The following is a 19,024-nucleotide window of genomic DNA, read 5'->3' as shown; positions in this document are numbered from 1 at the left end:
ACACTTAAGAAAGCACGAAGAAGGTGAAGACTCATGAAAGCTGTGTGTTTCACTCCTCTCTGTAACTATAAGGGACTACACTGAACACGCATTCCCACATTGCTGGTGTCAAAGGAAGGCAAAGTTTTGAGGCTTTTGCTGTAAATTGACTACTTGCTAACTGTCACCATCCCACCGGCATTTCTTAAAGAAGAAATCAGCTGGGATATTTAGGTGCTTGGGCTCTGGAATGTTAACATCCAGTCCCAGAGTATTACTAGATCTGAAATGTTACACAAACATTCAGTGAGTATGAAGAATAGACAGTAGATAGGTACAGCATTTTAGTGGAAACACCTTTACTCATGATTATCAAGAGGAAGCTAGGGCTGTGGAAGACTCCAGGAAGGAAGGAAGAATGTGAACAATACGGAAGAGTCATGCAGTGTGAGAGTAGAAGAGTTAGTCTCTAGATAAACAGTACATTTGATCTGGGAAATGATGAAGGTTGTCGTGGGCCTGAGCTACTTGATAGAGGTGGTGGTTTGAATGAGAGTGGCCTACATAGACTCACATGCTTTAATGCTCCATCCTCAGTTAGTGAAACAGTTTGGGAAGGATTAAGGCTGACCGAGTTGGAGTAGGTATGACACTGGGGGTGCAGAAAGACCTAAACCAGGCCCAGCACCCCCTTCTTCTCTCTCTGCCTATTACTTGTGGTTCAGATGTGAGGTCTAAGCTCCAGCTCTAACATTATGTCTGCCTGCCTGTCACCATGAGGATCATGGGCTAACCCTCTGAAATGGTAAGCAAGCCCCATTAAAAGTATTTTTTAAGTAGCCTTGGTCATGGTGTCTAGCACCTATTCACAGCAATGAAACAGTAACTAAGACAGTAGAGAAACTTAGTATACAGCTTTTCTCTTTTCACCTCTGTCCTTCAGAAGTATAGGAAAACCCTACCTCTGGATTCTGCCCATTAAGTTACCCTGAGAGGTGAACATTCTTAGCAATTAGCAATTTCCTACTGAGGCTGAAATCAAAGAAGAAAAGCATTTGAAGACAATTATAGCTACTGTTAATGGAACTGAGTGCTGAAGCAGGGTAACATATTCATCGAAACACATCCATCCACTTAGTGCAGAAATAAGGGTATATTCCAAGTACTGCTACTCACAGAGATTTATGTGGTACTCAGGAAAATAAAACTGAACTAATATGGCTATTTAGGGAAGAAATAAAGGGGATAGAATTGGGAAAAGGTGGAGTTCTTTTTCAAAAAATTAAAATTAAGGGATATTTGTTGGGGAAGAAATCTTTCTTGAAATAATGGCATCTATAGTAGAGGTCTGGAGGCATTGTGCTTTTGACAAAGCTAACACTAAGACAGGTGAAGTCTTCTTGTTTCTTGGTAAATCATAGAATAGTATGCAGCATTAAATCCGGGCTCCAGAGATGACCCAGAAGGTAAGAGTACATACTGATCTTGAGGACATAAGTTGGGGTACCCAGCACCTACACCGCGTAGATCACAACTGTCAGCTTCAGGGTATCCAGAGCCCTCCTCTGGCCTCTGTAGGTGCCTGCATTTATGTGCATGCCCCCACATACACATGATCAAAATTTGAAACACTATCTTTAAACTTATGTCTCTTATTTTTATAATACACATAATACAAAAGAATAATTCTTATGCTATAAATGAATAAATATGCATTTTAGATATGTGCTCAATTTTATTGATAAGTGTGTATAATTTTAAAAGGCTGAGGTCACAGTAGTAAAGCATAAAAGAAGAAAATTACTCATTCTCTCAAAAATCAATATTAAATAAGGAATCATCGAGTCAGCGAGGTGAAAGAGAAGTGTTTTGGCAAAGTAAAAATTTAAGAAGTAGAAACAGGTGTGTCCTTATGCGAAGGCAGTTCTACTTTTTAAAAAGAAGTCTTTTTTTTTTTTTGGTGCTTTGTTGAAGCCTCTGTTTATATCTTAATGAGGTGAACTTTATGAAGCTGGGAACTGAGTAGAACTTAATAATATTTTTATTTTATTACTTTTCCAGAACAAAGACTTTGGTCATCAATGACTGATCCTGGCATACCAAAATATATAAGGTATGAAATGAATATTTCTGAGAAGAAGTTGCCAGGAGAATCCACTTTGATTCTGTCCTCAATGGTCTTTGGATGCCCTAATGTCTCGTTTCTAATCAGACAGAAAGAAGAAATAATCAGGTGTCTCGATTGCCAAAACTGAGGCAATCATGCCTCCTTTTTTATAATCAAGGTAGTAAAACAATGTCAAAGACAGAAGACATCTTGTTCCAAACACTGAGAAAATCTGGGTGTTAATGTAGCTTGATTATAATGATGGCATTAGCAATCAGCTGAGTAACTAAAAGAATTATCTTCATATACTGTTCACTTTTAGATGATAGAGTTTATAGGTCATATGAAAGGTAAAAGTTTTCTCTTTCCTCAGTTGACGTGAAACTGCAATTATTCAATATATTTAGGAGTTTTATATTAGTTGTGTGAGAAGCAGATCCTGATGGAAGTTTCTTATTATGCAAAAAGACACATTCTAATCTGAACTAATCACTGGCAGGACATTTCTTTGGGCCCCAGTCCATTTCTTTGTGTATCCCTTTGAGGGCTGGGTGACTTTCACCGGGGCAGTATGCTTTTTTCAGTCTAATAATTTCAGAGACTCATCTTTTGGGCAGGCAAGGAAGGACAAGCATTTGTATATGAAGGCTTGTGATGGACTACTGACAGGACAAATCAAATGTTCTGCCAGCATTTAGCTCTGCCCATACAACCAATAATTGGATAACATAGGGACACACCTTCATACAATGTGGGGCTGTAGGTCATCCCAACAAATAACTGTATGCCACAGATTTCCTTCTGGTCAGAAACATTCTAGATGTTCTTTTATAACCAAAAGTTTATGTAAACATGAAAATTTCCATCACATTGCAATATTTTTTCATCATTAATATTTAGGGTTCAATTGCCAGGGCTGTTAAATTTTTAAAAAGAAATATTACTACAGCCAAACACTTCTCAACAGTCAAAGACCAGGATTCTCAGAGAAGTTAAGTCTAACTTAAAAAAAAGCAATCTATGATTGAAATTGTACTTTCAATATAGCTTTCACACATTTTTAAATTTCTAACACATTTCAGCTTTAGTAGAATCTTAGTTCTTTATTTCTTCATCATTTAAGAACTGTACTTTGAGTGTCCATTTTGATAGGTCTGTAGGCTTAACTTCCAGGTACTCTTTCCCCCCAGGACAACCTAGATAAGGACCCAATGGCAACTAGAACTATAAACCTGGAATCATTTGTATCAAGGCTACATTCATACTCTATGTCTTTGTAGGTTTCCGGGTTTCCACAATCCAGCTTGAACTGGTACCTTTGTTCTCAAGATAGAAATATAGGAAAAGCAGAGTGGTTTCATGTCCTCACTCATCGCAAAGATACAGCTGAGCTTCTATAACAAATGACAAGGAGAGAAAGCCATGAAACCTGAAATCGTTACTTAATCAAGTTTTATCTAGATTTATTTTTGTTTTATGTGTAGGAATGAATGCTTACCTGAAATATATATGTGCACCACACAAATAGCTGGTGGTGGAGAAGGCCAGAATGGGGAATTGGATCTTCAGAAACTGAAGTTATAAACAGTTGTGAGTCACCATGTCAGCACTGGAACCCAAACCCAGATCCTCTGCAAGAGCTTCAAGTGATTTTTTTTTTTTTTTTTTTTTTTTTTTTTTTTTTTTTTTTTTTTTTTTAATGAGAAAGGATTTCTCTGTGTAGCCCCGGCTGTCCTGGAACTCACTTTGTAGACCAGGCTGGCTTCAAACTCAGAAATCCACTTGCCTCTGCCTCCCAAGTGCTGGGATTAAAGGCGTGAGCCACCACGCCCTGCTCAAGTGATTTTACTGGTTGAGCCATCTCTCGATTTCCTTTGTAACCTTGAAACTACTTTCATGGGAGGTGGGTTGGAGAATTCTAAGAAGAAAAGCCAAAGAAAGGTCAGAAAATGATTTCCCAAGAGTCATGCTTTCGGGAAAAACATCCTTCATCCTGTGAGTATTTATATGTAACATTGTGACTAGGACATGGAAATAGAACTCACTTGCTGTATGAAGCTGGAGTTTAGGATACTAAAGTAAAGTTTATTTTAGATGAGCTTAACACGAGTCAGTAGACATACTTTAAGTATTAGATTATACCATAACCTGAGGGTACACCAACCAATCCATTGAAAGTCTAAAGGGAAAAACAACAAAAACAAAAACAAACCAAGATTAACCAAAAGGGAAGGAATTCTGCCTAAGATTGCCACTGAATCAAGAACGTACCTTCATCTTCTGCCGGAATTTTGACATTTCTATCCTGCTGATCTTATTTGCATTTTTTGGTCTTGCCATAACCTCTTTCCTTACATAAGTGTTTGTGGGTATATGTGTACACTGAACATAGTCTGTTCCTTTGGAGGAATTCTAATATAGATAAATTGGTATGCCTTTCCCAAATTACTTGAATAAATTATATTGGCACTGTTTTGAGAGCAATACAATCTTGCATGTGTGCATTCACATGCCTTTTCTTTATTTAGCCAAGCACTGAAGCATGTATGCACTGTTCTATCAGGGGCTGCACATGGTACTGGACACACCAGTAGTAAGAAAAAAAGTACTGTCGACTTTATATTTAAATGTCCTGCTGATCTTTGCCCACTTGGTTCTGCTGTTAGTCTTAACACCTGCTAGTTTGCAGAAGAACCATTTTCCATCTCAAAGTAAAGCCTTGACAACAAGGTCCTTACTCAGAACAGCCTTTCTGGAATTACAATTCAAGTGTTTCCATAGCTGTGGTCAGTTCACTGCTAAAAATTGCTCGAAAATCGCCAATTATTAGAAAACTTCTAAATGCTGACTGCAAACATTCCCTCTATCTGGAAATTAATCTGTTTTTGTTTTGTTTTGTCTGGTGTTCAAAGTAAACAATTGGAAGAGATTCCCTGTCACATTCTTCCTTGATAGGCTGGTATTTAGTAATTTAGAAATAATTGTTTCTCAGCAGGAGCAGGGGCTGTCTCTGACTCTGTTGCCTGCCTTTGGATCCCTTCTCTTTAGTTGAGCTGGCTCATGGAGCCTCAATAGATGAAGGTGTTTCTAGTACTACTGCAGCTTCATTTGTCAAGATTGGTTGGTAGCCATGGAAGGTTTTTCCTCCTCTGAGGAGAAAAGGAGGTGGATAGGAGAGAGGGGAGGTGAGAGGGATGGACCGGGAGGAAAGGAGGGAGAGGAAGCGTCAACCCAGATGTAAAATAAATGAATAAATAAATTAATGAGAAAAAAGAGAATTAACTATTTCTTACCCAACATGTTTTCATACCTCATCTTTGAACTCTGGGAGATCTTACATCTGATTCTGGATTGAGAAGGATAGAGAGGGTAAGTACAATGGCCCCCTTTGCATCTTTGCTCTCTTGTGTTGATGAATTGAAACTCAAAACTAGCTCCCTGAGACTAGACTTTACCCTGTTCTGATGCTCTATGACTGTCATGCTGATCCACTCTATGGACATCCGTGCTCTCTCTCTCTCTCTCTCTCTCTCTCTCTCTCTCTCTCTCTCTGTGTGTGTGTGTGTGGGGGGGGGTGGGTGTGTACATGGACATCTGGGTATGGGAAGACTAGAGGTTGACAATGCTTGTCCTCAAGCCCTCGTACCTGGTTTGCTCTTGGGAGACAGAGTGTGCTCCCATCATGCTTGGGTGTTAAATGAATGGTGGGGCTCTGAACTCAGATCTGTGTTGCTTTGTAGAAGAGCTTAAAAACGTTACTGTCCTGAGTATAGAATTTATTTTTATCTTGCCTAATGCTGGAATAAATAATCTGGATCCTAAGGGAAAAAAATCATCCGGGGAGAGAGTGGAATAAGTAAGGAAAATCCTCAAAACAAATGTAGCTGTTTCTTCCTCTATTCATCGCTATAAGCACAGTCACCTTGCTTTTTTCAGAGACTGTAGTAAGACAGCTATAGTTTAAGTGATAAAGGATAATAGATAAAGTAGCCTGGTCTATTGCACTGTTTTACCTGGTCATATCTCATGCAGTGCATTTTGAATGAATTGCTTCCTCCCTATAAGGTACAATCATTCTACCAAGTTCAATGGTGCTAGGTTAACAAAAGCATCCTTTCATGATCACATAAATAAAAAAAAAGGAGTTATTCTTTCTTCAAGGCCAAGAAAGAAAAATGGTCTATAGTTCATTTTGTCGGCAGAAAAGCTGGTCCAACAAACCTGAGGAGTTTAAGTTGTTCAAAGAAAGAGACCAAGATAAAAAAAAAATACCTCAGACTAAACATTTACTGTCTATCTGGAGCTGACGTTGACCAGTCTGTGAAATCTGGCAGTCTGTGTTAGAGGCAGTCAGTGGTCCTGAGGCTTGCCAGCTTCTCATCCAGAGACTGAGGTGGCCACAGGCATCTAATTATTATTGTCATGATTCAGAAAGTCTAAATAAACATCAACATTTTCATAAGGAAATGGAGGAATTCCTGATGCGCCAACCCAGGGAGAGAAAGGCTCTAGAAAGGAAGTGGAGGCAGACACTCCCACACCTCTTGGACAAACATTCACATTTCCTACTCTGGGCATCCATTTGCCCCTAACATGAGAACTGAGCAAACATCTCTTTCACAGACCAACCCAGCCCATCCTAGTCTAGCCTAGCAAAGGCACATTTTGATTCCAGAAACTCTCCAAGTTGACTAAAGGAGTCTACCTATGAACATTCCTGGCTGTCTTCCCCCATTCTGAGACAAGAATGTCAAGGCATTTTCCTCTCTTTCCTCAGGGGAAAGAGCACCATTGAGATGGAAACTCTCTGTTCTAGACAGGTCTGGCTTCTAGAAGACCAGAGTCACTGTAAAAGGCTGTGTGTAGTTAGGCCAAACATAGAGAAACACCATGAATACCATGCAGTGTTCTGTGATGTTTTGGAGAGAAAGGACTAGTTTTTGTTCTTAATAAGAAAGAGACGCTGGCATGTTCTTTTATGTACGCTGTCTTCTAGGCTGAGTTTTGCTCCTATAGAAAGTCACTACAGCAAGAACTCTTGTTTAAATGTGCTAGAAGAGAATATGCCTCAAAAATTCTCAAAAACACAAGAAATGAAAGCTATTCTTTTTGGAAATGGCGCTTTGTTTGTCTGGTTGATTGATTGATTGATTGATTGATTGAGGTGTGTTGGTTTTTGCGTGTACATCAGAATCCAATTTCCATAGGTTCTCCTGCTGTAGCAGGGGGCTTCTCTGTGCAGAGTAAGGAAGGATGGAAGGGTTCCTCCTGCTGGTCTTCTCATTTGACACTTCCTTTTTTTCCCTTTTTCCCGCCAATTGTTAAATTAATCATTCCATTTGTTTACATCTCAAATGATATCCCACTTCCCTGTTACCCCCTTCACCAACCCCCCATTCCACATCCACCACCCCTCCCCTTTGCCTGTATGAGAGTGCCCTCCCCCCCCACCCATACTCTTCTGCCCCACGGCTCCAGCATCCCCCTACTCTGGAGCATCCAACCTCCCCAGGAACAAGGGCCTCCCCTCCCATTGCTGTCAGGCAAGGCCATCCTCTGCTATATATGTATCTGGAGCCATGGATCCCTCCATGTACACTCCTTGGTTGGTAGTCTAGACTCTGGGAGAACTGGGTGGTCAGGCCAGACTATGTTGTTCTTCCAATGGGGTTGCAATTTCCCTCTGCTCCTACAGTCTTTCTGCCAGCTCCCCCACCAGGTTCCCTGAGCTTAGTCTGATGGTTGTCTCCAAAAGTATATCTGCACTGGTTAGTTGCTGGCCGGACCTCCCAAGAAACCACCACACCAGGTTCCTGTCAGCAAGCATCTCTTGATCATGGCAACAGTGTTGGGTTTGGTGTCTGTAGACATGATGGATTCCCCAGGTAAGGCAGTTCCTGGTTGACCCTCCTTCAGTCTCTGTTCCATTTTTTGTCTCTGTTCATCCTTTGGACAGGAACATTTCTATGTTAAAAACTTTGAGATGGGAGGGTGGCTCCAACCCTTGACCAGGGGCCGTGCCTATCTACTGGAGGTGGTCTCTACAGGTTCTATCTCTACCTTTTTATGCATTTTGGCTAAAGTCATCCCCATTGGGTCCTGGGAGCCTCACATTTTCTTGGTGTCTGGGACCCTCCAGTGGCTATTCCCAGTTCCGCATCCCCCCTGCTACATATTTTTGTTCGATTTCCTGACCCTCTGTATCTTTCTCACATCTCCTCCAGTTCCTGGTACTGTCATCCTTATTTCCTTCTCCTCCTTTCTCCCTCCTCAGTCCACCTCTCCCTCCACCTCCTATGATCATTCTGTTCCCACCTCAATGCAGGACTGAAGTGTTGACACCTTGGTCTTCCTTCTTCCTTAGCTCCATATGGTCTGTGGGTTGTATTATGGGCATTGTGAGCTTTTGGGCTAATATACACTTATCAGTGAATACATACTATGTGCGTTCTTTGTGTCTGGGTTTCCTCAATCAGGATATTTTCTAGTTCCATCCATTTGCCTAAGAATTTCATGGAGTCATTGTTTTTAATAGCTGAGTAGTACTCTATTGTGTAAATGTACCACATTTTCTATATCCATTCTTCTGTTGAGGGACATCTGGATTGTTTCCAGCTTCTGGCTATTACAAATAAGGTTGCTATGAACATAGTGGAGCATGTGTCCTTGTTTTATGTTGGAGCATCTTTTTGGTATATGTCCCGGAGTGGTATTGCTGGGTCCTCGGATAGTACTATGTCTAATTTTCTGAGGAACTGCCAAATTGATTTCCAGAGTGGTTGTACAAGCTTGCAATCCCACCAGCAATGGAGGAGTGTTCCTCTTTCTCCACATCCTCACCAGCATCTGCTGTCACATGAATTTTTGATCTTAGCCATCCTGACTGGTGTGAGATAGAATCTCAGGGTTGTTTTGATTTGCATTTCCCTGATGACTAAGGATGATGAACATTTCTTTAAGTGCTTCTCAGCCATTCTCTCACTCAACACTTCTAAGGGTCCAATCACTATCCCTGAAAAGCAGCACTGAAAATACAGATAATACAGGCTCTCAGATATTTTAATACTTTTTTATTTTTGAGAATATAATACACCTGCATAATTTTCCCCTTCCTTTACCTCCCTCCAAAGCCCCCACCCCATGTAACCCCCACCATTGGGTTTTTCATCTCATGGTTTCATGTTCTTTAATTTTTGTTACATATATCTATGTATATGTACACATACACACATACATACATACATACATACATTCATACATACATACATATACCTAAATGTAGAAATATAACCAGCTCACTCTGCATTATTCTACTTGTATATATATATATATATATATATATATATATATATACTTTTCCTTGGGGAAGATTTTTATCTCATTCTCAGAAATTCTTAGCTGTCTATAGTTCTTTGACTCACATAGTGGCCTCCCACGCACTTCCTCTTCCATGTTAGCATGAATAGTGATGCCATCCTTGCTGAAGTAACATTTAGGCCACCATGTTGGTGTGACTTCATGGGTGTAGCTTCTCTGACTTGTCTACATTCTCACAGCAAACTCACTGCCCAAATATGCAGATGGTTGTATTTGAATTCAGATTCAGTAAAATACTTTTAGCAAATAAGTTGCAAGTCATTTGGATGAAAAGTATTTCCCTTAGAGGTGTCATTTGCTTAGCATATACTAAATTGCCCACTGTGCTAAGGCACATTTTGTTTTTAGTCTCTGTTTATGAAAAGGGTAGTTTTGCTCCTTCAAGGCTTTTGAGGCATTCAAAAACAGATGGAAAAATATGAAAATGAAGTCATAAAAAGAGGGCACTTCTTAAAGAAACCCAATGGCACCAATGCTCGCCTTGCCAGGTTTGTGGGAAAGAAGAAGCTACAACTAGTAGAGTTTGATCTTTGATATTAAAGTAGGACCCCATTGTATAAGTGATAGAAATGCTGATTTGATTTTGGTCTAGCCTAAACAACCACGCAGGATTTGATTTTCCTTCTCTCTTTGGATGGTTGCATTTTTGCAAGGCTATCAATGGATCCCTTACAACTTAATTGAAACTGACTTGTGGTTGAAGAAAACTTAGAATAAAAGAGATTAACAAAGCTCCAGGAATGGTTCTTCAGATGCAATATTTATGACCTGATTTAGAATCATCTGAAGAAACACGGTAGCTTATGAGTCAGTAGATACTGGGTGTTGGTTTTCCTTGTTACTCTCCAACCTGAGAGGGGTATGATCTATTAATATCAGGGCAGTGCTTGATAGCACTACCCTGTAGAGCTGAGCCAGCCAGCATACTGAGAGTGGGGCCCACATACACTGGAGCAAAATAGACTCAAGTTTGCCAATTATTGTCAGCTAAATTAGATGGACTTTAGCACTCAGAAGATTAAAACAAATTTCAGCTAGCTCCAAAATGATTTTTTAACTTTCAGTATACTTTAAAACATACCAAGTCATGGGATAAGTGTGTGTTTGGCACAGGTTTATCTTCTATATTCATTTGAATATTTTAATGGAATCTGTTAGTATATGTAAGCTTCTATACAGAAATACAATATCCCTGGAGGGAAGCAACTCAGTAAAATCATTTGACATTGTACACTGGGGTTATGACAGTAAAACGTGTAAAGGGTCAGGAGTTGGCCAAACCTGTAGAATTATGGCATGATATGGATATCATTTACCCCTCCATATGAATTATTCATCATAAAATCTATTAAAAGCAAGGAAATTCATACTGAGAAAATATAAGAGTATTTCTTGTGATTATGGTCTAATGTTCGCTAATTAAAGCAGAACTAGGAATTGGGAAAATTTGTCCCAGTTCAGTTCTACAAACTCAGTGTGTGATCACCAGAAAGGTGTAAACAAGCTAAGTCTCTTGTTTTGATAAGTAAAAGAAGTTTGACTCTTTGATATATTTTGCATTATAGTTATTAATTTGCACAGTTGATAAGTGGGAAATGGAAGGAGAGAAATGCAATGATGAGTTTACCCTTCAGCTGTTCTCCTTTTCAGATGCCATCTCTGTGAGGATGCTTTCAGGCCACCAGCAGCCCCCTCTTGTTCATGCTCAGCATAGTCAGGACAGAAACTAGGGCAAATGGTACAAACTATACACAGAAACTCCATGTAAGCAAACTTTTGGTACCAAGGAAGGTCTAGAGCCAGAGACGTGAATCTCTCCTTGGTATCTGAAGAGACAGAGTCAACTTTATAACTGTGAAGTCTTTAACACTTGCTCTTAGCTCCCATTTATAAATCAGATGCTGTCTAAAGTCATTTACTAATGTGCTACTCTGTTAGCCATCCAAAGAGAGTATATTTAGGACTCAGGATAGAATGAAGCAATCAATTTCTTTTTAACTGTATTTTATCATATATCAATTACATGTGTTGATTGTCATTAAGGCATACAAAAAGGTGATCTCTAATTTTACTGATACTTATAATGGAATATATTTGAATTCTTCCCTTTCTTGTGAGCCAGCTTACTTGACTTAGGCAATACCTTGAGCAAAATGCTCTTTCCAGATTTACTAGGCTTATCTTTCACCTACAAAAATATCTATCCTTTATTACCCTTTGATTTCTTCTGGTGACATCAAAGCATATTCTTTCACAGTAAGAAGTTCTCTGGAGCAAGTAGCAATGCTAGTTCGAAACAGGATATTGCCCAATAAAGTTTATTTATAGTCATTTAGTACAGCTATGATTACCAAATACTATTATACTTGATATCCTAGGTAAGAGAAATTTATAAACTGTTTCAATGTTTGGGTGGTAAGAAGTCTTCAACCAAGGTAACACCTATAATACCTCATTCTTTCATTCACAAAATGAAAAGTTAGGTTTTAACATGACTTTTAAAGGTTGGCGCTTAAAATGTTTTTAAAATGCATACCCCACATTTTATAGTTCTAGTCATGTTTTCATTATGTTGGAATACATTCTTACTTTTAGTTACCACCAAAGAGTATATATAATGGCAATTAGAAAAATCATGTTAATTTCATGATATTTAGAAATGCAAATTCCCAGGTTTTGGCTAACCTATATACTTTAGAAGTATGTATAGGTGGAACAACATTATGAACTAACCAGTACCCTGGAGCTCTTGACGCTAGCTGCGTATGTATCAAAAGATGGCCTAGTCNGCCATCACTGGAAAGAGAGGCCCATTGGACACGCAAACTTTATATGCCCCAGTACAGGGGAACGCCAGGGCCAAAAAAATGGGAATGGGTGGGTAGGGATGTGGGGGGGAGGGTATGGGTGACTTTTGGGATAGCATTGGAAATGTAATTGAGGAAAATATGTAATAAAAAATATTTTAAAAAAAAGAAGTATGTATATATGTGAACATGTGTGTGAATGTGTGCATATGTACATGCATGTGTGGGTATATATATGTGTGTTTAATATGCATAGTCAAACCTGATCTAATCTGTATATATATATATATATGTATATATATATACACACACATGTGTAGCTGTATATATATGTGTGTGTGTATGGAATGTGTGTATCTATCTATATATGTATGTATATATGTATATATAAATTGTAGACATATTTGCTTACATATTTTGTGAATACATATAGATATGTAAATATATATACATATATATTTCTGAGTGTAACCTGTTGAGTCCATATAATGTTATTTATATGAATGTATTCAGGGCTGACTGTTTTGCAGTGGACACTATTGGAGTGCTTTTCCCTGATTTGCTCCCAGTTTTCCTCAGTTGCCTGTAATTCCTTGCATGGGTTGAAGTTTCATGTGCTTTCCCCATGCATATTGACATGTTCATTGGTGTTCTTGCTCAGCTCATCTTTGGGCAGCTGTGTTGCTCAAACTTTGTGGATATAGTGTCTCATGTCACTAGAAGACATAATCACATGGTAATCTCCCTAGTTCTCTGGCTCTTACAATCTTTCTGGCCCTCTTCTGCAAGGTCCCCTAAGCCTTAGGTGTGAATGTTTCACAGATGTATCTACTGGGACTGGGATCCACAACACTTTATTTGGATTGCCTGCTGTCATTTTCTGTAGTGATTTCTACCTGTTGCAAAATGTTTTCTTGATGAGAGGTAAAGGTTACATTTATTTGTGAGTATAAAAACAAATGTTCATAAATTGTCATTAAGGATTATGCTGGTTTAGTAAATTAGCTGTTGCAGATTCTCTTCCAAAAATCATGATTTCACTAGCACTGATTAGTTAGCTAGGTTTCTAGTATCAGGAATAGTTTTCCTCTTGTTAATCCAGTCTTAAATCCAATTAGAAAGTCATTGGTTATAACCAAACTACATGTGCCCCTACGTAACTGGTAGGGTTATTGTGCCATGATGGTCACTGGTGTGGTTCCAAGGTTTCACAGCTAGGTGGGGCCATGGCTTATCTCTCTTCTTTGGAAGCTTGAATGTCACCTTCTGGTACCACAAAACTAGTCTTCAACAACACAACATCCAGATCAATTCCAGTTCAGGGGCCTCTGGACCCTGTTTCTGAAGTCAACAGTGTTTTCAACAATATTGATTTACCTTCTACTGCTAGGGGACAAGGAAAGACATCAATAGGCTATATGTTTGAGGAGTCTCTTACAACGTCCTAGCAAATCAAAAGAGAGCTTCTGTAGTATTCTGGGTCAGAAGGTTGAAGATAGATGCTCCAACATTATAAAAAAAAAAGTGTTGGAAACTGTCCAGGCAGTCAACTGTCTCTGGCATATATTTATGAATTTATTTTAGTTTTTGGAAACCATGTTCCATCACTTCATGCATATTCAAGTAATATTTTTTTCCTTCTCAGGTCTCTGATGGGATTAAGGATTAGATAGTTATAGTGTCACAATTAAACTTAAATTGCTAGGCATTAAATATGTTCTAGATTTAAAAAGATGATTTTAGGATGATAATACAAGCTAAATTGAAGATGACTTAGTTACAGAATTGTAAACTCATTAAGACAGGATAGATTCTAAAGTACCTCATCTAATTACAAAATAAAAACCTACTGGACTTGTGAATGTAATTCATACTTAATACTTTTCATAATTGTTTCAAAATAGATTCTACTATGCATTGTTTGTTACTATAAGAGAAAGAGCCATTTTAATTGGACAAAAAGGAGGAAATGTGATGTGTTAGTCGGACACTGTTTGTATTTTAATGCTAATACTGGTTCCTCAAGAGGAGTTGTCCCCAACAAGCAGACCATCATGTACTCAGGTGATATGTGTAAACCTTTTCCCCATTTTAACTGTTCAATGAAAGAATAGAGCCTGTAATTGGGCAGTGGAGGGGGGAATATGGGATTGGAGGCTCTAGAGAGGGTGGCAGGTAGAGTAAGAGGAGGAGGGAGGAAAGAGAAAAAGGAGGGAAACTGTGATGGGCCAGGCCCACATGCCTGGGAGAAACTGCAAGTAACAAAGGGTCTTATAGCTGGGGAGTATGTTAAAATAATACTAGAAATGCCCAATCTAGACATATGGCTTATTACTAAAATATTTAGAATGTATGTTTTTTATACAGGCTTATTAGGGTTGGAAATTCCAGCAATAGACTTCTCATGTTTGGTATTGGGGCTTTTGTTAAGTGATCTTTAGCTTTTCGAGAAAGCACCATCAAACCACCTTATTATTCTCTTAATTTCTAGATCTTAAAACGACATGTTAATACTTTATGGGCACTATAATTAAAACCTGCCTTGCTATAGTATATTAGCTGTGTGTTGGAGATCCAAACTTCTTTAGATTTTGTTTACATCTGTTTGTTCCTAAATTTTACTCAGTGGTCAGCATCTTTCTAGGGTGTATAAGGAAGCTATTGTCTATTACCCTGTAGAGTAATTACAAGAGTTACTAGAGAATACATAGTCACCTCATTTTAGAGATAAGGAAACTGAGAAAGATTGGCCTCCTAACATGTTCAAAGGCACACGACAAACCTAGCATTTGAATCTGTGATTCAAACCAGATGCTCTGATTCCAAAGACAAGGTGTTCTTTGTCTGAAAGCAAAATCTGACTAACTTCCCACTCTACTTTTTAAAATAGGAAACCATTTTTATTGAAACAATGTAATTGCCTTACGTTAACAGTCAGTGTAGAGTGACTCCTGAGAGTTGATTGTTGCAGTTTTAATCTTCTTATCCCAACTTGTATCACATCACCTCCAGTAAGTTCTGAGGTGAGACCTTGCCCTTTTGTAGAACTTTTTTGCATGGGTAAAACCTGATCTAATTTAGAATGTTTTAAGTCCAATTCTTTATCAACATCTTCATGTAGAAAGATTCTTAAACAATTTTTCTGCACCTGAAGTTTTAATGTATGAAACTGAAGACACAAAAAGACAATGTAACTAACATTTCTGACTCTATTCCCCTTTGCTTCTAGTGTGAAACCGTAAGGCAAGAGCCATTCTCATTTGAATGAGTTCAATAGGATTGCTACTGAGTTATCAGAACAGTTATCTGGAAATTAAACCATCCTGAGTATATGTCCACTCCAAGAATAACTAAATCAAAACGAGTAGATTCGTGATGAGACAGTGCTGCCTTTGGAACTGATATGGAATTATTGATGAAAATCAACTGATATTCAGCTAATAATAAAAAGCTGATAACACTGATGTGGCCTTCTTGATACTTCCAGGGCCAGCTGAAAGGACTGAAAATCTACAAACACATTTCAGATTTCATTTTCAAATGTTAAATTAGGTCTATTCTGTGAAATATTTGTTTATAACCTTTATTAATTCTTCTGCTGGATGGCTTTTTTAAAATCTTAATTTATAAGGGTTCTCTGTATGTTTCAGATAGCAATCTACAGCTGGTTTTGGTCATTAGAACTGCTTTCTCCTAACCTTTACTTTGACTTCTTTAAAGTCTCATCAGATAATTAGATACAGTAGACAACTGCATCGATAATTATACCCATGGCTTTGCCCCATGCTCCTCGATTAGTTAACCCTTTACTACCTTATGTTGGATACTTACTTAAATCTCTTTATTAAAAAAAATCATCATATTTACATTGTATATCGCCCAGCTGAAACCTCATTTTGTTTTGGTTTTGGTTTGGTTTTTCAAGACTGGGTTTCTCTGTATAGCCCTGGCTGTCCTGGGACTCACTTTGTAGACTAGGCTGTCCCGGAACTCAGAAATCCACCTGCCTCTACCTCTGCCTCTGTCTCCCAAGCGCTGGGATTAAAGGCGTGCACCACCACTGCCCGGCTGAAATCTCACTTTCAAATATGTGATTGTTACTTTTCTGTCACTCCATCAAATAAATGAGACTAGGGAGTTATAAAAAGAAATTGGATACAGAGAGAAATTTTATTGTGTGGTTTTTTTTTCTGTTTTTTGTTTTTTGTTTTTTGGTTTTTTTTGTTGTTGTTTTTTTGTTTTTGCTTCATTGCTCTGGGGGAAGTGACATCACAGCAAATTCGGACAGAATAGCAAGCCAGTTTACCCAGTGACTCGTTAGCAAAAGAATTTATAAGCTCTAGGTTCCACAGTCACCAATGAGGGTGTCCCTTCATAGTCAGATTAGCTTTACATATTGAAGTTTCTACCTCTTCCCACAATGGTATTCTCAGACAACGATTTTAAGCCTGTAACACATGGATCATTAGGAAACATTCTAGACTCAAACTATAGCAATATTATAGTTCAACTTGGAGATGTAATTTTATCTTGCTGTGCTTAGCACCTTGCCACACTTATATTGAACAGCACACTTTTCTCTAACAATCTGTAATGGCCCTATCATTTCTCAAGTGCCCCACCCCCTTGTAGGCTCCTTCATGCCCTTGTTCTTTTTTTAATCATTTCTCATATTAATATTACATTGCTTTAATTACAGCAAGTCTAAAAGACTTATATTTCTTTTATGATTTAGTGTGTTTGAATGTTTTAACTGTATGTACATCTGTGCCTGGTGCCTAACGGAGGTCAGAAGAGGGCACCGGATCCCTTGGAACTGGAGGTGGAGATAGTTGTGAGCCACATGTCAGCGCATGGAGTCAATCCTGGTCCACAGGAAGAGCAACAAATGCTCTTAACAACGTGCCACCTCTCCACCCTAATTGCAGCACATCTCGATGTTATGTTATACTAGGGCTTAGTTTTCAAAAGGTTCTTGGCTATCCTTGGTTCTTTCTGTTTCGTGCAAATTTTATTATCACCTGCATTAGTTGCTTGGACAAAAACAACTTAGGAAAAGAAAGATTTATTTTGTTTTCTGATACCAGGAGGTTTTGGTTTTGGTCATTTCACCCTATGCATCTGGGCAGGAGCAAGGAGTGCACAGGGAAACTGTTCCTTTCATGCTAGAGCAGCGGGCAGAGAGAAGAGAAAGTCATGTGTAAAACTGGTCTTCCTTTCCTCGTTCTATTTTTGCTGTCTTTGACGTTCTTGGGATGGTACTACTCACATTAAGGCAGGTATTTCTATCTCAATATTTTTTTTTTCTGGAAATTCTCTTACAGGAACATCTAGAAGTGTGCCTACCTCTATCTTCTAGATGATTCTAAATCAAATTTAGTTGAAAATAACAATTAGCCATCACAATTCCTCACATTAAAAGTCTGCCTTGGAATTGGATTAGAAGTATTAAAATTTTAAATATATATTTAATATATATTACATACAGTATACCTGTATGCATCATCCATGAATAATATGCACTATATATAAAATATAAATATATACACATTATATGCATACATATATGCACAGCACTGTGAGAACATTTCACCCTCATAAATATTTACCCTTTTAAGTAAGTTAAGATAGCTCTCAACTGGTTTAAGAGTCTTTACGGCTTGTAGTAGAATTTGATATTTTAAATTTAAAATTTTAATTGATCTTTTATTGTTTATAAGTTGGTTAAAACTTATTGCAAATGTTTGCCTCGGGGCTGTAGATATGGCTCAGCGGTTAGGAGTGCTTGATCTGCCATCACAAGGAGTGGAGTACAGATTTGAGCACTTGCATAACAAGTCCTGAGCTGTGAAGCCCCATCATTGGGGTGGCAGAGGCAGAAAGATCATTAGGACTTACTGGTTTCTAACTTAGATCAGGTTCCAAAAGAGAACCTACCTTAATTCAGGAGCAGGCAGAGAGTGGTAAAGAATGCCAATGCCCTCATCTGGCTTCCATGCAGAGGCACAGGTGCACACACTTGCACATGTTTGTGTGCACTCACACAGACACATAACCAGACTCAGATTCATGCACACTAATAAAGAGATAGGTGGATACTGAGATAGGCAATATTATTTTAAAATGGTTATTTCATCTTCCTAGGAATCCATTTGAATTTTGCATAGTTTTGTACATTAATGTTCTATTATATCTAGATATTTCTTAGTGATTTTAATAGTATTACTAATATTGCATTAGCAGAATGTTTCATGTAGATAGTAAAAACTAATAGGAAACCACTCCAGTACCTAAAAGTAATAATACTATTAATTTTAGCGATCAGAGGAAATCTATTAGGTTTTACTTTTATTATTAATAAGGTTTTTTTAATTTATTTTTTATTAGGTATTTTCCTCGTTTACATTTTCAATGCTATCCCAAAAGTTCCCCATAAACACCCCCCCCAACCCCCTACCCACCCACTCCCCCTTCTGGCCCTGGGGTTCCCCTGCAATGGGGCATATAAAGTTTGCAAGTCCAATGGGCCACTCTTTGCAGTGATGACCGACTAAGCCATCTTTTGATACATATGCAGCTAGAGACAAGAGCTCCAGGGTACTGGTTACTTCATAATGTTGTACCACCTATAGGGTTGCAGTTCCCTTTAGCTCCTTGGGTAATTTCTCTAGCTCCTCCATTGGGGGCCATGTGATCCATCCAATAGCTGACTGTGATCATCCACTTCTGTGTTTGCTAGGCCCCGGCATAGTCT

This window comes from Mus caroli, chromosome 16 (genome assembly GCF_900094665.2).
Source record: "Mus caroli chromosome 16, CAROLI_EIJ_v1.1, whole genome shotgun sequence".
Lineage (NCBI taxonomy): Eukaryota > Metazoa > Chordata > Mammalia > Rodentia > Muridae > Mus > Mus caroli.
Note: the sequence above shows the minus strand (reverse complement) of the source record.